Source organism: Eptatretus burgeri, chromosome 3, assembly GCF_056783735.1.
Source record: "Eptatretus burgeri isolate ZD-2024b chromosome 3, Ebu_testis_v1, whole genome shotgun sequence".
Classification (NCBI taxonomy): Eukaryota; Metazoa; Chordata; class Myxini; order Myxiniformes; family Myxinidae; genus Eptatretus; species Eptatretus burgeri.
Genome location: NC_140963.1, coordinates 94,135,113 through 94,159,024, shown reverse-complemented (window position 1 = coordinate 94,159,024; position 23,912 = coordinate 94,135,113). Strand labels below are relative to the sequence as shown.

Genomic DNA, 23,912 nt, shown 5'->3' with positions numbered 1-23,912 from the left:
CCTTCCTCTTCTCCAATGGCTTGATTTCCAATCATCAATTTGGTTTCAGACCAGGTCACTCTACCCTGGATATGCTGCTTCTGCTCTCCCATCAATGGATGGAGGTCCTCAATGCCAGACAGGAAATCCGAGCCGCATCCCTGGATATATCACGTGCTTTTGACACAGTCTGGCACCCTGCCCTACTCATCAAACTCTCTTCCCATGGTATTCAAGGCCATCTCCACTCATGGCTCGCAGACTTCCTCTCCTGTCGCAGTCAACGTGTGGCCCTAAATGGAGTTCTTTCATCCCCTCTTCCTGTGCAGGCTGGAGTTCCTCAAGGTAGCGTTCTGGGCCCTGTTCTTTTTCTGGTTTTCATCAATGATCTCTCGGACTCTCTGGAAAATCCTCTATTTCTCTTTGCCGACGACTCCACCCTCTGCCGTACCATCTGTCATCCCTCAGACCGGCAAGCAGCAGCTTCTTCGCTCACTGCAGATCTGGATAAAATCACAAACTGGTCCAACACGTGGAACATGTCTTTCAATCCAGACAAATCTCACACTCTCACTATGTCTCTTCGAAAGGACCGTTTCCAAAACCCCCCATCCACTTTCTCAACAATCCTCTGGAAGAAGTCTTTTCTTTCAAGCTTCTAGGTCTCACTATCTGCCATGACCTTTCCTGGGAAAGTCACATTTCCAACCTCGCCTCAAAAGCCAGTCGCCGACTGGGAATCCTCCGTCGTGCTCAGTCCTTCCTCGGCCCTCTTGAGCTCCTGACCACTTACAAAGCTTTTGTCCGTAGCCTGATGGAGTACTGCTCTCCCCTCTGGACTGGTGCTCCTGCCTCCCACCTTTCTCGGCTTCACGCTGTCGAAACCAGGGCATTTAAGATCATCGGCATCTCCCGCAATGAAGCTGAGTCTTTGGGCCTCTCACTCAATCACCGCAGGTTGGTCGGTGGTCTTTCTGTCTTCTACCGACTCCTCTCCAGCCTTGCCCCCCCTGCTCTCTCTGCGATTTGTCCCCACCACATTTCCACAGGGTGCTCAAGGTCCGCCAACAACCCCCCTTCTGGTAAAACTACCAAAATCACGAATCACTGCTCATCTTCACTCTTTCATTCCTCTTTTTCCCGCCTTTGGAATAAACTTCCTCACTCTATTCTTTCCCATTCTTCCCTCCAGGCTTTCAAAACAGCTGTTCACCACCACCTCTTATCTTCCCCCATCCAAATCCTCGATCTTTTCTACCCCCGATAATCCACCCAAGCCCTCTTCCTTCATTTTTCCTGCTTTCCTTCCTGAAAGTCCCTGAAATGTCCATCTTCTCTTCGCCATGTTCCCCGTCCCATCCCCATCCCTCTCCCTTCCACAGTTCACCTAATGTGTCTGTTCCCCACTGTTTTGTCCCTTCCACTCCCGCCCCTCTTGTCTCATGCCTCCTTGCTGTGAGTTGTGTGTTAGCTCTCATACGAGCCTCGACCAAGGTATACAAAAAAAAAAAAGAGCCGGTTGTCTGCTTTCAGGACTACCTCTTTGTCTCGTGTTTTCACAGTTGTTACTTTCTGTAGGTCAGCAAATGTTTTCAGCTTCAGTCTCTTTATAGGTTCATAGAAACCTTCTCCACTTTCCAATTTCAAAGTAAACCGCATAAACGCCTCCTCCTCCTTCTCCTGTGCACTGAGCAAGTCCTTGCAGACATCGGGTGGAGCGATGAGCCTAGTAGAAATGCTCACCAGATCGGAATATCCCTCGTCAAATGGATTCATCCAGTTACTCTCTAGCATTTGCTGCACAGCCTTTACGTCCGCTTCATCTTTACTGATGCGAGATCTTTGCAGATCCTGATGTCCTGAGAAACTTTGGATGAAAATTAGCTCCCTGAGTTGAAGTAAGGCTTCTGCTCTATTGCTCTGCAGTGAGGTAGTACCGAGACATGGTCCCATGCTTCATGCTGAACCCTCTGGTTCCACCTGAAGTTTGTGTGTCTTTATTTTGTTTCCTCAAGGGTTTGGTCTTCAGCAATTTTCCCGAATGAGTTTCCACTGCTGCGCTGAACAGAAAACCCCCCATTGAGAAAATGTTGGTGAAGATCAGGGCAAACAGAATTGAGCATCATCATCTGATCGTAGTGAACTGGAAGATAGCGCGAGTAATTGGTTTTGTCCATTGCAAAACACCATGGAATCATCTTCCGAATACATGCTCGGTGAAGATACCAATCGCCTTCACGGTCGGCTCTGATCAGACCAATTAATATTTCCACCAGATCAATGTACGTCATCCAGAATGCGGAAACAGGACCTCTATCATTATGCAGAACACCCAAGTATACCTCAAAAAGATGAAGTATCCTTTGGCAAGACATGTCTTGCTCAAGTGATTCAAGTGTAACAGAGCACATATTTTCGTGGAGATCAGCCACACATCGAAAGGTTTCATCAAGCGTGTGAAGATCATCATGGTGGCTGTTGTCTAACCACTCTAAAAACCCTGACCAAACGTGTCGCATCATCCCTTCATAAACGATTTTATGAAGATGCACAGCTCGGTTGTATTGCTGACCCAATAAGACTTTCTCAATTGACCCTTCTGCTATTATCCCCGATTCAACCACTAGATCACGCAGTCCAGCAGATCCAAACAGCTTTCCAATTATGCCCAGTAAATTGCAGATGACATGAAAATTTCCCATCATCAAGGCAATACGTTCGAATTTCAACTGGTGTTTCCAAGCTATCTCTGTAGCTTTGGCATACAAAGCTTGGTCCATTACCACACATATTTTGTCAAGTTCTAATGACTGGCAAATGGACACTGATTTGCACAGAATCTCTTGCACAGTTGAAAGATCTGAAGGTGGGGCATTGATTGTTGGCAGGTAACCAACGGTGTCCTTGGATACTGAAATTGTCCCTTGTCTGGATATTGAATCCAGTCCATGATGGTATGATCTGGTTGTGAATATCATGCATCCGCACAAGAAGCCAAATGTAATTTCGCTGGTGAGCACTTGCGGATGCATCTATGAATGGCATTGACAAAGTTGGGGTGTTTAGTGGGGGTGGAACCATTCTCTGGCCTGCTACATACAATGGCAGACAATCACCAACTGTCTCAATTGTTCTTCTTTTCTCCTGCTTAAAAACGATTGGCTCATCTTGCCTCTGCGGAGCACAGGTTGAAGACACAAGCTGCATCACAATACCGTTAACACGATGTGTTGTTCCTTCTCCGCTCAGTGTCTCTTCCCTCCTGTCAATGTTGTCAAAGGCTAAAACAGTTGGGACACCAGGATGAATTTCTTTGGGAATGCCACCATCACCTCGACTAACTTTCTCAACGCATAATGCTGTATCAATTTCTTGGAGTCGGATATAGGAAAAACAGTGACCAAGCCGATTGAGGGTCCTGATGACTTCCACATTACCTGTCAATGTTTTCACAACATAAGCTAACAGGACATGCTTAGGTGTGACAACCTGCACATTTGTCACAGCATTCAGGATATCTTGCGCAAATGACCATGACAGCCGAGAGATTTGGTCAGATGCGTCGCACTGTGTACCCCCCAGGAGCACCTTCAAAAATGTCATAAGACACTGGCAATTCAATGTATGATTTGTCCAGTTCTTCGGGGTGCGGAGGCCACATTTGGTTCTTGTATGCTACCCTTGATGCTATCCCTGAGTATGATTGCAACATTTTCAATCAACTGGACACAGTCTTGTCCTTGGTTGTACAGCTGAATTCACTTTTCTAAACGAATAACTTCAGATGCAATGTCATCGGTTTTAAGGTTATGTGGTCTAAGAAACACTGTGATCTGTTTCAAAAAAGTGCAAGGTGTCACCGAATTCAGCCTCAAGATTTCTGCGTAAATTCTTTTTTGTAGACGCTCTAATTTCAACACCCTGTTCAATGAAAAACAATTCCAATTTTGCTGTGATTTCTACCAGGGAAACCAGGCGAGGATTGAACAATATGTTACAACGCACATACGAATATAACTTCTCCAGTGCGACTCCCGCAGCGTTGGCATAGCCATCGTCGCCCGCTGCAGACTGCGATGCGGTCTTTGGTGCCGTTGATTGGTCTCGTTTTGAGTTGACTGTGTAACGCCTATAGCAGGTGGCATGGTAGTGCCCTTCAGCAGCAACAATGTCACGGGATGTGAGGGCAATGATTCTTTCATCACATCTCCTAATTGCGGCATCATGTACCGTTTCATCAGCCCTTAGTTCTGAGGACTGAATGAGCGGTTCCCTTGTGTGACCTTGAATGTACTTTGTCTTTTTCTCGCAGAAGATGCATACTTCTGGATAGACACGTGATTTGTCCGCAGCATCTGTGGACTTGCGTGAAGACCTCCGCTGAACAGAACTCGGCTCACTACTCAAGTTACCAAGATCACCCTGAATTTTTCTCAGATTTTTAACATGCGTTAGTCTGTCTGCATTTCTTATGATAACGGATATCCGGTGCGGATGGAGGATTGGCATCAGCAATCCTCAAAATAGGTTCAATATGTCTTATCTTCGCAATTTCTTAGAGTCTTTGCCAAGATGCAATGTCTTTAAGTTTAACAAGTTCATCCACAAAACATTCTTCCTTACATATTGCACATTTGGCTTTTTCGACTCTTGGGCGCTTCGTTTTCCTGCAGTCTTCCTCAGAATCGGTCATGACGTATGGCTCTGTCTTCTTTTTGAAATTTTCAAAATGGGACCTGAAAAGATAGAACATCAACTGAATTATAGGCCACAATGTGTTCCACAGTAGTTGGTTAATCGCTTCCTTTTTAACTTCGAAAATGGTACACCAGCCGGATTGAAAACCCCAAATTGCAAACATCTGAAAAAGGGATTTTCCCCTTGCAGTTTTTAATGAAGAATGGGATCATAGGCAAGTGAGTGATGGGACTGTGCTCCCCCTACCCCAGGCTCTAAGCATTTGCATCTACAAGAGCAGCACCATGTTTGTATGTATGTATATCATGTTGTGTACTTCTATAGGACCACTGTAACATTGTGAGTGTGCACTTCTCTAGGCCTCTATATGGTAATGGATGGGGGGGTTGATGAGTAAAAGATGATACTAACTTGTGAAAAACTTTGGGATCATGTAATGAACATAACAGATAGATAAATGAAAATCAATGAGAATCTTCTCCCTTATCCCAGTGAAGGAAATGTACAGTTATGTCAAACAATTCGTTTTGCTGTGTTTCCACATGGTGGCAGCACGGTGAATTAAGAAGTACAGGGGGTCCCAGAAAGAACTCTGAATTTTCAAAACAGACAATAGGAAATCCATGGTTATTCTTGTAACTAACTGATGACTACTTTTATACCTGTGGGATTATTCTTTGTCATTTTCTGACTGAGTACGCGTGCAATTACTTATTCACAGGCTATTAAAAAAACGTATTTGCGGGATATTTTCGGTCTTAAAGGGTTAAAGCAAATTTAGAAAAATGTGCAAACCTTGTTAAAAGTGGATATTTTGAAGTAAAATACCAATCTGAGTAAACTTTTGATACATGGGGAGTGGACTTCATTATGAACTGCGACTACCCCTACCCCAAATTCAGTCAATACACCGAAATGAATTTCCAAAATATATCCATTTTCAGTGGAATAATGGCCTCACATGGGTTATACTACACATTCTATAGATTCAGAAGAACCATATCGACTCAACCAAAGTAAAATTATCACCAGAACAATAGTTTTAACGATGTAGTGAGGGAAGTTCTCTGCATATTTTGATGAAATGTGACAAAATAGTCATAATTTTCACATACAAAGTTCAATGCCGAGCTCAGAAACGCAGAAAACTAAACAATCCACATATCACAAGATTCAGCAGGTTCTAACAAACAAAATGAGCACTCACAAGTCTGTCTACCTTAACCCAAAGTTGACTAATTGTACTCTAAACTTGCTTATATGAATTTCAAAAAATATGGCGGCCATCTTTAAAAATGGCCGCCATAGGGGTATTAAGCTACTGATCTGAAAGGTCCGCTCAACTTTTTGAATACTTGAGACATGAGGCCACCCAAAAATCACAACGGCGTTTATTCAGTCGCTTGATACCAAAACCTCAAAATCGGCCACCTGGCTCATGGACTATTAGAATTTTTTCCTCATAACACAGTGATTCTAGGGTCATTATCTCTCCATAGATACATTTTTGTTGGGATAATACAGTTAGGTGATGAATTATAAAAGTTTTACCATAAGCCCTTGCCTCCGAGGGCTCTAAAATGGACCAATTTTGTCCCGTGGTTTGACCATGTGGCAAGGGGTTTAGGATCTTAATTTTTTTTCTAAAGATTGCCTCATATAAGATGTGTCTACTGACCGAATAATTTTATCTAAGGCCCATGGCTTCATATTAAAATAAATTTTTATTTACATGCACGTTTTTTTTAATTATTCATTTTTTTCATATTCATGAGCTTATAAATCTGAAACTGAACACTCAAGCAAAGTGATACTCCAGATATTTATAAACTGGCATATGAAATTTAAGGATCTGTTATCAGAATGCCTGATAAATGCATATATTTCTATCTGAAGGAAGTTGAAAATGCCACTTTGACCAAAAATGGTGAATATGCAGGGGGCATTAACTGAGGTTATGTAACAACTTAGATTATTCTTCTCATAAATTAAGAATTATAAGTACATTTTTGATTCAAAAATAAATTCTTGTAATGATAATCCAAACATATGCTTGGGTTTTAATTTTAAAAACATGTCCTGCATTTCTCTATTTGAAGTCATTCCTTATGACATACACCACAAGATGGAGTAATGTGATGGGATTGGAGCAACTGTGAAGCGCCTTGTTGCAAGGGCAAGTTTGCTGGTCACTCGACAGAATCAGATTCTGACAGCTGAAGAGATGTTCCAGTGGGCAGAGAAGAATATAGGAGGGATCAAATTCTTCTTTGTGACATCACAAGAAATCCAACAAAATGCAATGGAGTATGACAGTAGTAGATTAATGGGGTTTCGAGTGCAGTCATTCAAATGAATGGGGGAAAAGGGGGAAACTCTGATTTAAGGTTAAAAAGCTCGAAACAGGATTCCGATTTTCTCCCCATTTTCCCCTCTCCCATGCAAATGAATGGGGGGGGGGGGAACTCTCTTATTTCACCCCTAAACCCCTAAATAGGAGACTGGGATAATACAAATGAATTGAAAAAAACTCTCTGTCTCAAGACTCAAAAGCTCAAACCAGGAGTTTAATCTATGCCCCCTTCCCCTCCTCCACCCTTCAACCCCCCCCCCAATGTTAAATTGGGACTAACTTAAGGGACTGACCTAAATTGGGATTATAATTAAGATCTCTGTCCCATTGAGACACTGATTAAAACAGCATTTCTCTTATATTATATATCACTCCATTGAAAGAGTGAAAAAATGAATATTTGTCCATGTTTTACTTCAGGTAATAAATTAATTTTCCAATAACATTCATTACCATCGAGTCTGTTCACAAATATTATTTTGGAACTCAGTTCTTGGTCTAAATATCTTTGTTGAGCAGAGATAAAATGATAAACTTCTCTTATTTGACTTATCTTATCTTATGCTCTTGTTTGACTACTTCCTGAGCCTCAGATTATTTTTGCAGAAGCCACGCCCACTTTCCATAAGTCACGCCCCTTTTAAAGCCACGCCCACTTTTCCTAAGCTCCGATCACTTTTCTTAAGCCTCGCCCACTTTTGTGGGACCACCGACTCTTACATCATTTCCAGTTAATCTCTTTTCCAAATAATTTTACAGAATTTCCAAAGGAAACCACACCCACCAGTCTTTCTATTTAAAGACTTGAAACCCAGACTGAATTTAAACATATTATTACTTTTACTGAGAATGGACTGCTGTGCTGAGCTTGATTGGGATGACTTTGGAGTTCCTTGGAGTTCTACTACTTGTCTGGAACTAAACCTTCAAGTTGATGAACTGGATTCAAACCTCATCTTTTGAGGTAAGATTTTATTTTCCTATTTTCAGAGTTTGATTTAAGCATATAATCATTTAATAATTAAATCACTTAATTAATACATTATTATTTTCTCTCACAGGAAATTGTATCAGAAATACGAAATGAAAATACTGCTTTTGCCACAACTTGGGCAAAATTGTTGGTTTGGTTGAAGACCTTGTGAGCGACCAAGACCCACAGAATGAGCTCGACCTTGATGACCCAACCAAAGAGTTATACCTTGGAGACCCGCAAAATCCTGAAAAAGAGTTTTACATCAATGGTACTCATTGTGAGTTATCACGACAATACCCACTGAACAAGTTATACCTTGATGAACCAGAATATAAGTTTTACCTCAGAGACTCACAAATTTTTTAAAAATCAGTAAATGAGTTCTGCCTTGATTGTTTAAATAACTACCTTGGAGACTCGGGAAAAGGGTTCTGCCAAGATGGTTCTAAATATGGAGCCAACCTTGGAGACTCAATTTTTTTTTTCAAAATCAGTAAATGAGTTATCCTTGGTGGTTTTAAATATGAAACCAACCTTGGAGACCTCACAAATTTTGAAAAAAAAAAAAATCAGAAAATGAGTTCTGCTTTGATGGTTTAAATAACTACCTTGGAGACTCGGGAAAAGGGTTCTGCCAAGATGGTTCTAAATATGGAGCCTACCTTGGAGACTCACAAATTTTGAAAAAAAAATCAGGAAATGAGTTATTCATTGGAGACTTTGTAAGTTGGTTTTATTTTGGAGAATTGAAATGTGGGTTCTGGCTTGATAACTCACAATGCGATACATATCTTGGAAACTCAACAGGAAAGTGGTTATACCTTGGAAACTTGGAAAGTTGGGTTTATCTTGGAGACTTGAAATGTGGTTTCTACCAAGAGTCCTCTTGGGAATCTCAACCGATCGATGTGGTTCCTTGTTGGATGGTGCTTGATAAGAGCAAAATCAAGAAAGTTCTGCGAAGAAAGTACAGGAAAGTTCTTACTCCCCCTTTCCACTTCATCAAACCTGAAAGCCTTAGAAGACAGAATTGCAAGAAGAAATATATATATATATATATATATATATATATATATATATATATATATATATTTAACGACTAACCTAACCCTAACCACTGCGCTGCCCTAACCACTGCGCCAACACCGAGATATATATATATATATATATATATATATATATATATATATATATATATATATATATATATATATATATATATATATATATATATATATATATATATATATATATTTATTGTTAGTTCTGGGAAGAAGATGCAGGAGGGTTCTTACTCCCCCTTTCTACTTCATCAAACATGAAAGCCTTAATAGACAGAATTGGAGGAAGAGAAAAAAAAAACATTAAAAAAATTATATATATATATATATATATTGTTGAAATACGTATTGAAAAAAAAGATATTGTGTTGGGCGAGGGTTGGGTTTGGGTTGAGATTTTAAATGTGAGGGTGAGGACAGGTTTGCGTTGGGGTTGAGATTTTGAATGTGAGGGTTCAGGTGGGTTTGCGTTGGGGTTGAAATTTTGAATGTGAGGGTTAGGGTGGGTGAGGGTTGGGATTGAGATTTTGAATGTGAGGGTTAGGGTGGGTTTGCGTTGGGGTTGTGATTTTGCATGCGAGGGTAAGGGTGGGTTCGGGATGGGGTTGATTATGCCCCCTGTTATATTATCTCACACACACACACACACACACACACACACACACACACACACACACACACACACACACACACACACACACACACACACACACACACACACACACACACACACACACACACACACACACACCAACAAACAAGCAAAAGTTAAGCCTTGACTGACTATTCAGTTGAGGATTCTGTGTTTTGGGGTTCACAGATCAAAGAACGTCCCCCATTGCACACACACCAACAAACAAAAGCTAAGCCTTGACTGACTTCAGTTGAGGATTCTGTGTTTGGGGTTCACAGATCGAAGAACATCCCCCTTGACACACATTATATATATTTTTGAATTTAACCCTCGGCAGATGCCACATGTTATACACCTCGGACTTGGTCCTCGATTGTCCATAAAGGTGTATAGTCGAGGGGAGTGAAGCGCCAATCTATTGCTCCCATGAATATTATCTGCTTAGTTTTGTCTTTTGTAATTCGTGTGAATAAAATGAACCTAAAATCTCTTCCCCTTCTAAATCATGTACCTTATAAGTCCAAGGAACTGTATCTATAACATCAACAATTTAAAAAAGTTCATTTGTCCATCGCTTTGTATAACCTTTTTCAAAATGAGATTTCCACCTAAATATTCTTACGATATCACCAACTTTGAACTTAGGTTGTCTGATATTAATCTCTTTTTCATATTTTAATTTTGTCAATGTTTCTGATGGTTTCGTATTCTTATCTTATCATTATATACTTATCTACAATATCCTGAATAAAAGATGACCATTGTTGAGAACCGAGTTGTGTGAATTTTTTATGTAGTCTCTCTTTTAAAGTGCGATTAAAGCGCTCAATAACAACGCCTTTTCCTTCATTCAAGGTACTGTATAATGTACTGTATATTTATGTATTAGAAATATATGTTATTTTTTAGAAAATTCATAAATGTCTTGTTATAAAACTCTCCCCTCATCAGTCCACAATTTTTTAGGTTTTCTCTTACTTCTATTAAATATCTGTTGAAAGGCAAACATAAGAGTTTTACCTGTTTTGTTTTTTAAAGGGACAACCCACGCATATCTACTCCTCAAATCAATAACAGTTAAAGCATACTTGTACTCCTTATCATTATTCAGTTCAATCAAATCAGCAGACCAGATATAATCAACTTACTTGGAATAAACCTTCCTTCTATGAAACTTTGTAAATATTGGTTTATGTAATTCATCAGCTATTTGTTCTTCAATCGTAATGACATCATTAGAGCCTATAAGTTTTTTGAATTTCCAAGCCCAAGTTTCAGTTTAGTCCTGATCATCATATTCTTCATGAAACTATCAACTTTTTCTCTCATGGTTGGATTTTGTATCAGAGACAAATTATACAACATTTCTCTCTCAGCTTCATGCTTTTCTTCCAAAGTTGTGGTATTCCCATAATCAATATCGTGCCTCATGCACACTTCATCAACCCTATTGATGGGTTTACTCCATGGTTTAGGATTGTCTGCCTCATCAAACTTTTATCCAAGTTTGTGCCTGGACCACAGAAAGAATACCCTGGTAGATGTAATTCCCCTGGTATTCCAGTGGTTGTAAATTTACTTCCTGATAAAAACTTTTGTATATCTCCTCCACGTTTGTGTTTGGAGATAAATTGACTCTTTTTTGAACCACACACCGAACATGTACCTTTTTGTATAACCCTATTATTTTTACTTTTAAAATACGAGATATTTTTAGTGTGAGTTTTCTTTTTACATTTGACACAATAACTCACTTATTTATGAGAAAAATTCCGACAGAGTGCAAAAACCTTTTTAGTTTGCAACATGCACATTTGAATCTTAACTTTTAAAACATAAAGAATCCTCAGAAATGTCTTCACTCTCTCCTCCATTTATTTAAGAAAATAATGAAAAACTTTAATTAACGTCAATATCTTTCCCTTGAAATTGATGTCAATAGTCTTGTCGAAAATATTTCTAATAGACTTGTCAATTCTTTGTTTTCCTCCTCGGTACGTTGAGATTTATTTATTTTCTGCAATACACCCAATCTTTTTTTAATCTCACTGGTTTCCATATTTTCATATTTATTTATTCTCTCTTTCCTCCCTCTCCTCCTTCTCTCTCTTTTCTCTTTCCTCCTTCTCTCTCTTCTCTCTCTCCTCTCCCTTTCCTCCCTCTATCTTCTCCTTTTCCCTCTCTTCTTCTGTCTCAGTTTCTTCAACTCCTTCCTCGTCCCTTACTATCCTTGAATCACTTCCACCCCATAGAATATCATACATATATTCATCAGGATTTCTTGTTATTCCTCTATCCAAAATAATTTTTTACAACAGGAAGCCAATAAAATTTCTTCTGAATTTCTCAGAGCCTTACGTTTTCTTAACTTTATAATTTTTTCATTATTTAACATTTTAATTAAATCTCAAGTTGTCGGTTTAACAACATCAGTATAAAGCCAATCTTTTATTGAAAATGCATCATTCTTATGTTGTAGAACATATTTATTAAAATACCGAATACCCTTTTCTTGAAGGTATGCTTGGACACAGAAATGATAATTTTCTTGAAGCCTTCTTGCTGTCATTTATGTATTAGAAATATATGACAGAATAATATTATGACACGAAACACCTCCCCATCTTCCCATAGTTAAATCATTTTGTATTTCCTTACTTATTATCTATAATCCTGTTTTTTTCTGTTTTCATGATATAAACTCGGGCAAAACCATTATTATATTTACCCTTATTAAATTCTTTTATTTGTTGTTTACGAATCGTGGCTCCACAAAACTTCATGATGAAGAAGACTCCATACCAAGTGGATAATATTCTTCCTTACGAGACTGATTTAATTGTTCCAGGTCTTCTAGGTCAATTTTAAATGACCAATTATACCCTAAATCATTCATATCATACCCCCATTGTTCGATTCTCATAAAACAATACGCCCTTCTTTATAAAAAAAAATATTTTAATTGGAACTGTGAATTCGGTATGAACCGGAGATAAAATCAACACTTCTGTATCTTTGGAATACACGGCCGTTTTATTTCAGGATATATATTGTGATAAATCACTTAATCTCACCAAGTCATTCGCGTCAGTCGGGCTTGGATAATTTATTAATTTATAAGCATTTTTCATATCAATATCTTTTGTTATACTATATTTCTGTTCAGCCTGCGCCTTTGTGTAATAATTTGATAAATCAATATCCAGTTCTTGGGATACACCAAAGATAGAACCATCTTTACGAACATAAGTCATTTCTATTAGATTAAAAATAATGTCATAATTTTTTTTCTTTTTGTTGAGTTGAAATAACACATATAGACATAATTGACCACAACACTTGGAATTTAATTTTTGGACTTGAAATGTTTGATTAACACCATTCTGTAAGAATTTTATGACTTCAACAGGTGGTGGAAGACCAAAACTATCAAAATAATATTTATCTTGACTATTAAAAATACAAACACAATGAGAACCATTCCCATTATTATCTTCGAAGTCCATAATAATATTCATTGTATGTTTAGGCACATTTGTCAATTCATCTCTCATACAAATAACCACATGATGAATTTTTAATTTCTTACAATATTTGACAAGTTGTAAATTTGATGTTGTATTCTTTCCAAATTCTTTAAACCACTCATCAATGCTCATTTATTTATAAGAAATATATAATCCATTACCCCTTTTAGTTAATTTTACACCTGCTTGTGTGATAGAAGAAAGCATATCTCCAACGAACAATCTTGCTTTATCAGGCAGACTTTCAAGTTTTTCAGCAAAATCTACATTTGCACCACTTCCACTAATTTGTTTCTCCAACTCTTTGTTATGTCTTTCCAATTATTTTTGAGCCCGGAGTTGAGCCTTCCTTTCGTTGGAAGCTTCCACCGCTGTTGAAATACCACCCGTCAATGCTCCAACCGCACTTAAACCAGCAACTAAAGGAATTAGAAATGGGAGAATTCCTCCACTCATCTCTCTTGAATATTTTTTCAACATTGGTTTTGACATTTTCATTTTAAGTGAGCCAGTATCGTTCAGGATTTTAACCTGTTCTCTTGTGAGCAAAACATCAATTCTTGCTGCTCCTTTTCTCTGAATTGTATTAACGTTAAAAATACAAGGCTTTTCATTTTGAACACAAGATGATAGTTTATGAAGATTGATTTGATGAACATATACCCCAGTTGGGACTTTACCACTCATTTATTTAACAAAAAATTATGCTGTTTTTTTGGGCTAATGGGTTTTTGGGGTTAAGTAACAAAGAGGCTAATGTATTTTTGAGTAGTTTTTGTTTGATTTAATATTCGTAATTTTACTATTCACATACGGCATATTGTTGGAAACTCCTTGGTTATTATAATAGAGGCTTCAACCTCTTATATTGTTTACAATTATAACAACCATAGGGAATGTATTTAACGATGTCTATATGGCGCCAGTGTGAAACCGCCCTCACTGGTTAGTGGACGTCCTGTATGCGGCGGATTCGTGTATCATTGAGTGACTTACTCAATGACGGGACGCATGCTCGGTGTCCATCTATCTTCTCTCTGCTTCCCAGCGCGAAGTCTCAGTCTCAGTCTCAGTCTCAGTCTCAGTCTCAGTCTCAGTCTCAGTCTCAGTCTCAGTCTCAGTCTCAGTCTCAGTCTCTCTCTAGGTTTGTTCTTTTGTTTACCTTTATTGCTTCAGCTTTATTTGCTGAAGTTTTGTTGATCAAGTTACATGAGGTGTGTTTTTTAATTGTCAAAGAGACTCGGAGTTGACAAACACTTTCAAAAATGACGTTTTAAAACAAAAAAAAACAATTTTTTTTTGTGTGAAATAAAACCTCGGTGTGAGGTCTCATAAACGAGCAGTATTTTTGTTTTCATTGCCAATAAATTTGACAAAAAGGGGGTCATTTTATCCTGAAACAAGGTATCCGGAAAAAAAAAATATTATATTTACCACGTGAGCAACGATAAAAATATAAAAGATAAAAAAATATATAAAAGATATTAATAATGGTATATAATAATTTTTATGTAGGGGTTCCCTGAGACATGAAAACTATTTCAAGGGTTCCACAAGGGTAAAAAGGTTGAGAAACGCTGGTCCAAAGTAACGGAGTGTGGTTGAGAATTGATAAAGAGAGTGCAGGCAGGATGGAGTGGGTGGAGAAGAGTTGCAGGAGTGATTTGTGACAGAAGGGTAGCTGCAAGAGTGAAGGGGAAAGTATATAAGACGGTAGTGAGACCAGCTATGTTGTATGGTTTGGAGGCGGTGGCACTGACAAAAAGACAGGAAGCGGAGCTGGAGGTGGCAAAGTTAAAGATTCTGCGATTCTCGTTGGGAGGGACGAGAATGGACAGGATAAGGAATGAGTATATTAGTGGGACAGCGCAGGTAGGACGGTTTGGAGACAAAGTGAGAAAGGCGAGATTGAGATGGTTTGGACATGTGCACAGGAGGAAAGCGCAGTATATCGGGAGAAGGATGCTGAGGATGGAGCCACCAGGTTGGAGGAGAAGAGGAAGGCCAAAGAAAAGGTTCATGGATGCGGTGAGGGCGGACATGCAGGTGGTTGGAGTGTCAAGGAAAGATGTGGAGGATAGAGCGAAATGGAGACGGATGATCTGCTGTGGCAACCCCTAACGGGAGTAGCCGAAAGAAGAAGATATATGTATGTATGTATGTATGTATGTATGTATGTATGTATGTATGCATGTATATATATACATATATATATATATATATATATATATATATATATACATATATATATATATATATATATATATATATATATATATACGTACATACATACATACGAGCCTGGTGTTGGCGCAGTGGTTCGGGCAGCGGCTTGGGATCCAAAAGGTCCTGAGTTCAAGCCCCGTTGGGCCACTGAATTAATACACCAGGGGGTTGACTCAGCCTGTCATCCTTTCGAGGTCGGCGAAGTGAGTACCAGTGTACTGGGCCGGTGTTTACCCCGGTTAAAATAGGTGTACCATATCCCTGTGTCATAAGAAGTGAACAAGGTTGTGTCAGGAAGGGCATCCGGCGTAAAACATGTGCCAAATCACTATGCGGATCATACGGATGATCCGCTGTGGCGACCCCTAACGGGAACAGCCGAAAGAAGAAGATATATATATACATACATATATATATATATATATATATATATATACATATATATATATATATATATATATACATATATATATATATATATATATATATATATATATATATATATATATATATATATATATATATATATATATATATATATATATATATATAGACCGGGCGTAGTGGCGTGCGCCAGTAATCCGGCTACTCGGAGGATCGCTTGAAGACGGGAGCTCTGCATGGGCCGCGCTATGAGAGGGTGTAGGGCAGCCCGGAATCATATACACATATACATATATATATATATATATATATATATATATATATACATATATACATATATACATATACATATACACATATACATATATATATATACACATATACATAACGGATGATCCGCTGTGGCGACCCCTAACGGGAGCAGCCGAAAGACGAACAATATATATATATATATATATATATATATATATATATATATATATATATATATATATATATATATATATATATATATATACACACACTAGCATATACACGTGCTCCGCACAGAGTGGAATGGGTGGCAAAAGGTGGATGAGGCATAATAGTTGATGTTATGGGAAGCTGGGGAGAGTGTCATTAGGGATTGATGCACTGTGGTTACCTGTTCTTAGTTTTCTGAAGGACCTCCCTGTGGATGACATTTTGGGTGAGTGTCTTGTTGCTGAATAGTCCTTGTGAGGAATTATTATCCACTTTGATAGATATATAGAAGTAACCTCTTGCACGTGAAAATGCAACATGCAGTTGGCCTTGGGAGAACACAGGGGCTGGGAGGTAAATTCCGAGTTTGTCAAATGTTTGGCCCTGGGATTTGTTTATGGTCATCGAGTATACGAGTATAAGTGGAAATTGCATCCTCTGCATTGTGACTGGAAGGTTGGCGTCTGATGGGGCAAGTTTAACATGATATAGGCCTAGCCCAAGACTGAACAGGAGCAGTGGAGGGTGACCGAGAATCAGAATGCAAATTTCAATCAACGGCACTTTTTGGCACACATCCGACGATCGAACACCGCTGGACGCTTTAATTTGAAGATCACGCAAGACACAACACAGATAACGATGGCGGTTGAGAAACGTCAAATTACATGCAGACGTTCACAGAAATAATGTTTTTTTAAAATAAATCTTTACTTTAAATACAATGTTTCTTGTTACATTTTTTGTGTCAAATTCACCTTCTGAGGAAGTCAGCATGTGCAGCGGAGGGTTTTCCATTGCAGACGCTGTTTTCTTGGAGTGGCATTACGCCTCTCGGTGGGGACGGTCTGTCGACGACAGATGTATGGTGACAGCAAATGACCGATGATGTCATGACGGAAGTACGCCTCTCAGTGGTGACGTCACACGTCCCCATGCAAACGAATGTAAAAATTAGAAAATCGCCCCAAATTCCCAAACGTGTCCATCTGGCACGATCTCACAGAGCCCATGCTGTTCATGAGACCACATAGCACCCGTATGCCGAAAATGGCGACAATCCGTCCAGCAGTTTTGGAGGAGATACGTCAAATTACACGCAGACGTGAACAAAAATAATATGTAGAAGATTTTTGAAACATGACAACCATTGCTGATGTTCTGAGCTATACTATTTATTGTCAGTTGTGTTTATGTTCAGTATTTGATGCAATGAGTACTCCCTCACTCGAGTTCATATTTTTTGGATAGATGGCAGCACTTACCGGACAACAGTTCAGCGATGGTGACCGAATGGGAATATCGACGTAATGACGTCAGCGAATGACCGATGATGTCATGACGGAATTATGCCTCTCAGCGGTGACGTCACACGTCGCCATGCAAACGAACGTAAAAATTGGAAAATCGGCCAAAATTCCCAAACCTGTCCGTCTGGCGCGATCTCACAGAGCCCATGCTGTTCATGAGACCACAGAGCACCCGCATGCCGAAAATGGTGACAATCCGTCAAGCAGTTTTGGAAGAGATACGTCAAATAACACGGATAACAGAAATAATATGTAGATGTTTTTATATATGTATGTATATGTATGTATATATATATATGTATATATATGTATGTATATGTATATATATGTATATATATATATGTATATATATATGTATATATATGTATGTATATGTATATATATATATATACATATATATATATATATATATAATGTACACAAAAAATATATATGTGTACATATGTTTACCGATATGTATGTATATATATATATATATATATATATATATATATATATATATATATATATATATATATATATATATATGTATATGTATATATATATATATATATATATATATATATATATATATATATATATATATATATATATATATATATATATATATATATATATATATATATATATACATATATGTATATACAGGGTAGCCCGAAAGCTACTTTACCCCTGATAAATTTCTCGCACTTCCCTCCGTCCCTTCCCCTCTGCCCTCGCCCCTCGCCTGCTATGGTATGCGGAAACACTGACTCAGAAGAATGATGGAGCACATACAGATACAATGACTAATTATTGCAAGTACTGCACGATAAAATCTGTATTTTAAAAGAGTTCAAGAACAATGCTTCACTGGGAACAGTAAAGTGACTTTCAGGCCACTATGTATTTGTATGTATATGTATATGTATATATATATATATATATATATATATATATATATATATATATATATATATATATACATATATATATACACATATACACACACAGTTGACTCTGCGAAAGTCGTCACCCTCCGGACCGAGAAAAAAAGTGACGACTTACGCGTATGCGAACATTCATGATGAGTGTGGGGTGAAGGATGAAGTCGCGCGTGGCCTGGACACGTCTGTGTGAGAGCCGGCTATTGTACCAAAAGGAAAACACAATCCTCGGGGCATAGGTGGGGGTTCATTGGTGAGTTGGAAAGTGATCAAGCAATGATGGAATTCATGAATCAGTTTCTCAAAAGTAAAGATGATGAACAACTGTAAGACAACAACTTCACCTGCTTCTCACCATGATGGGATTGACCAACGAACCACAGAGACTTTTCTGGCAGCATCTGCCAGAAAAGCCCAGTCTCATCGGCATTGTACACGTCCTGAGGCTGATACCTTTCCAAGATGTCTTTCAATTTGCCATCCTTCCAGTCGTGCACCACTGCCGAATCCACGCTGCCTGATTCGCCGTACTTCTTGATCTTGCCGATTCCCCTCCTCACTTTGAATCTGTCTATCCAGTGCATCGGCAAGGTCTTGGCATCATCATGCCCGAGGTCCGCAGCAAACTTACTTGCTTTCAACAGCAACATTTCACCGTCCAACCGAATATTTGGCTGAGCCGACATTTGCCGAAACCAGATGATGAGCGCGTCATCGACATCTTCAAAGGACACATATTTCACGCGTTTCACACTTACCACCGGCCTCGCGATCTTCTCCACTTGTCCAAATATCTTGCCCTTATTCTTCAAGATATCGTTCAATGTCTGCCGTTTGATGTCCAACTTCTCAGCTATGGCTGTTTTCTTCATCAATGGCTTTGCCTCGCAAAACTGGATAATGTCGTATTTTTCTTGGTTGGTTTTAGTTGTGAGCTTACGCTTTGTCGCCATCGTCCTGCCTGCAGTGTGATCAACGTGTGTACGCAGTTAGAAATAGCCTATCACTGGCGGTGTAAACCAATGAGCAAGCATCACGATTCCATGAAATCGGGCTTCTCATGAGGCAGCAGTTCTGTGTGACGAGTTCGGAGTGGTAATTTACTTGAGTTTCCATTACGCGGGAACGGACAACATCTGACGACTAAGACGAAGTGACGACTTAGAGATGACGACTTAAAGAGGGATGACCCTTTATTCCAAGGGATTTAACATGAGATACATTCGGGACTTTTTGACGCTGCCGACTTTGGCGAAGTGACGAGTAACACGCTGCCGACTTCCGCCAAGTCGACTGATATATATATATATCGATGTATATATGAATGTATATCTGTATATATGAATGTATGTATATATATATATATATATATATATATATATATATATATATATGTATATATATATATATATATATATATATATATAGTTGTGGATCTCGCCACCCCGGCGTGCGGGCGACCGCTTGTAGCTAATTTCAGCCGCGCTCGCCCACCGAACATAGCAATCCAGTCGCAGCTTTTCGGATCAACGCCGAAACCCAGCTACGGGTGTTGTTAATCACACCATAAATCAGCCAGCTCTTCTGCCCATGCGCGTCAGGGTTGATTGCCGATTTGTCGATGTACCAAATTATTCACGCAGACAGAAATATCGGGGATTTACACCTCAACGGGACCCGTACGGACACGAGCCGCTGTCAGCAGCTCGCTCCGTTTGCGATTGCCGAGCAGTTTATTATCGCCAAGCCCCGTCGGACCCGATTATCTTATCGGCTATTAAAACCAGCTATTATTCCGAACGCAATTACGGCAGCTCAATGAAGGAAAAGACGCAACGACCAGGTGAATATTCAAACAAAGGGGACATTTATTTTACACATATGCATACAAGCAATGCAATGAATGGGGGTAGGGGAGAAGACGCGAGCAAGAAAAACCTACAGCCGTTGTCTATTTATTCTGTACATGCACTTAACCACAATTCTACTTATCGGACAAGGCGCCACAGACTTCCATGCAAAAAAAAACCCCAGGAAAGAAAAAGAAAGAACAGGCCCGCAGGCCTTTAATGTTCCGCGGAGCTGTGAAGACCGAAGGAGCTCCGCGAGACCGTGCAGGTTACCTGCCACCCTCGTGCTAACTCGCTGGGCGACCCTCGATGTTTCATCATCAGCACGGCAGCTGGTGTAATGGCGACTCGGTTGGTCCAGGCCTTGCAGTGCGGCCTGGTCGATCGGGCCCAGCCGACGATGCCTCAGAGGAGCGAACGGGCCTTGCTCTTTTAGAGTTGATGCTCTCTTAAGAGCCCGCTCACTCCTCAGCGTCGCTCGGACCGTCCCGAGGCCCGATCATCTCGGACCGTTATGTCGCTGGCTGGCGACTTCTGTCTGGCTGTCTCCACCGACCCACAATTCTGCACGGCACTGCAGGATTGGCTGGACTCCAGGCTTCCAACTCCGAACTGCAGACTCCAGACTCCAGACTGCCGACTCAACTCAGCCCCGACCTCCACTCCGAGCTCCACTCCGTACGAACCCCACTGCCGGGGTTTCAGCCCGGCCTTTTATTGGGTTCGGAGGGGGGGGGGGTGTTTGGTCTTTCACCTGTGACCCTTCACTCCCTGCTGGCTCCGCCCCTTTTGTCACTGATCCGATCTCGCCGTCAAACGTGGATGTGGTAGAAATCAACGGCTTTCGCTCCAACGAGGGAGTCCCCGTGTCTGTTGGCGGAGATGCCGTTCGCCTGTGGATGCCGTTGCTGGCGAAAAGACGGTGGCGTTTGTGGAGATGAAGGTGAGGAGACGTTGTTCGTTTGTTGATGTTGTTTGTTGGGGAAAAGACGGCGGCGTTTGTGGAGATGAAGGTGAGGAGACGTTGTTCGTTTGTTGATGTTGTTTGTTGGGGAAAAGACGGCGGCGTTTGTGGAGATGAAGGTGAGGAGACGTTGTTCGTTTGTTGATGTTGTTTGTTGGGGAAAAGATGGCGGCGTTTGTGGAGATGAAGGTGAGGAGATGTTGTTCGTTGTGGCGAAGGTGGTAAGATGTCGGTGGTTGTGGCGGAGGTGGTGAGGAGATGTTGATTAAAATAACGAGAGGAAAGAATAACACGACCTCAAAGGTTCACAGCCTGGCACACGAATAATTCCCTTTAGGCATCGGTGGGGAAATTTAATCTGGACACACACTTATCGACATTAATGATTTTCGGGGAACTTGAATGGTGTTCTTTGAATTTCCACAACCGTAACAATATGTATGTATATGTATATGTATATGTATATATATATATATATATATATATATATATATATATATATATATATATATATATATATATATATATATATACATATATATACATATATACACATATATACAGTATGTATATGTATATAAAGGTATATCTATGTAAATTCGTGTGTGTGTGTGTGTGTGTGTGTGTGTGTATGTATGTATGTATGTATGTATGTATGTATGTATATATATATATATATATATATATATATATATATATATATATATTGTGGCGTTCACGGGACTTGAACAGTCCCGCCAACGTAGAATGAGCCGAAACGATGGAGGCGGTTTATTTATTTATAACCTAAAGATGGCGGTTCGAATCGCTCTACCGCAAACGGGACGAGGAAGGTGGCACGAGTCGCTTTTCACTGAGTTGATAACGTTTATTCCTCTAACCAGAAATAACAAGACTCGGCAAGAAGAGGGATCCGGGGCGATCGATGGGATGGTGTGGGATCGGGCGTGGGGAAAACACAGACAATTCCAATGAATATACAAATCTCAAACCCTCAAAGGCGCCAGGTACACACACACACACACACACACACACACACACACACACACACACACACACACACACACACACACACACACACACACACACACACACAACGTAGCTATTCCTGGTGGTCAGGCTGGACCGTGGTGTGGACGCAACAGTCCCTGGATTCGTGGCGGACGAGCTGGCGTTGCTCTCGTCAGGGGGGCAGGAGAAACCGTGGTGCTGTCGACCTCCTTGTCTTGGCCCAAGTCCGCTCACAGCCGCCAGGGAACCAGTTCTGGCGCCAAATTGCGAGCAGGAGAGGGAGGCAGGTCCGCCCGCCATTCGACCCCGTACTCCGAGCCAGCAGAACTCCAGAGCCAACCAAGGTGAGGCACGAGGCTCAGCAAGGCTACAAGACACGATGAAACCAGCGCCGAATCAGCGCAACAACAAGCACGCTCCCAGCACAACAGCTTCCACCAAAACAGTCTTTCGGTACCGATCTTCTTCCTCTTCACCTTTTCCCCGAACAGAACCTTTTTATCCTCCCGTCCTCGTCACTTCCAATCGAGCCGTTTTATTGGCCCTGCGCCGTTGCCTTCGCCAATTGTGATCATGGGGCGGAGCCATCCGCAGCACTGTCCTGTGACGTCACGGCAAGCCTCCAGAGAATACCAAAAGGGGTTTACGCAGACACACTTACCCTATCCCGTATCCCTATCTAATTACGTGACAATTATCATTTCCCCCTTGAATAAATGGACATTTACTAGACAACTTATCACCACTGAATTGCTACTTATTACATCGAGATCCTGGTAAACTCGAACAGCATGGCATAACTAATTAAACATCCTAATTACCCTTTGAATGCATACCCCCCCCCTCAAACGTAACACTGCCCCCTCCTCTGGTACCGCAGCACCTGCAAGGTATATCACAGGCGCTACCGTACCAGCCTTAACACTTACTGTTAAGGCTGTTAAGACTGACTCACACCTAATTAACCTAACGAAATAAAGTAGGAGGGGCAATGGGCAGCAAGCTGCAGCTAACTTACCTATCCTGCTTAATGTACTACCCCCTTATGGCCTTATCCTCGCCTTAACAATCATTCATTTTTTTATTATTATTATTATTTTATTTTATTTTATCACTTGAGAGCACTGAGCGAAGTTGCACTCCATCCTCTGGATCATCGCTCTTGCCCAACACTCTTCCAGTGATCTGGGGAGGGGAAACAAAAGGTTCCACAAAAAAAAACACAACACTTATACTTTACATTCCTACTCTAAGCCTTAACGACACTTTTCATGGGATATTTACACTTGACCGCGTCCCCCAGTGGATGTTAATAGACCCAGCGTTACCTGGGGAGCCAATTTTCAAATTTGCATGACCCCAAAATTATGCGGACATCATGCCCTTGCTGCACATGTCAAGTTGTGCGGGATCGAGTGGGACTCACACATCTTCACAACACTCACACCATGGTCATCATCACATTTCTAGGTCATGGTCCCCATTTTAATGATGCAGGCTGAATCCCGTCATGGCCGTGGGGTGGGTTACCACAAGATGATGGGGGCATCT

The 23,912-nt window shown here is 40.3% G+C and overlaps 1 long non-coding RNA gene across 2 annotated transcripts in view; it reads right to left on the bottom strand.

Annotated features, from left to right (window-relative positions):
- Positions 1 to 1,318: 1,318 nt before the first annotated feature.
- LOC147030474 (uncharacterized) overlaps positions 1,319 to 23,912 on the bottom strand; it is a 57,502-nt gene continuing 34,908 nt past the window's right edge. For both annotated transcript variants that reach the window (XR_015056387.1, XR_015056386.1), the window contains 2 exons: positions 8,828 to 8,962; positions 1,319 to 4,715 (listed from right to left, as the gene is read on the bottom strand). This is a non-coding gene — a long non-coding RNA (uncharacterized LOC147030474). The remainder of the gene's footprint in view (positions 4,716 to 8,827; positions 8,963 to 23,912) is intronic.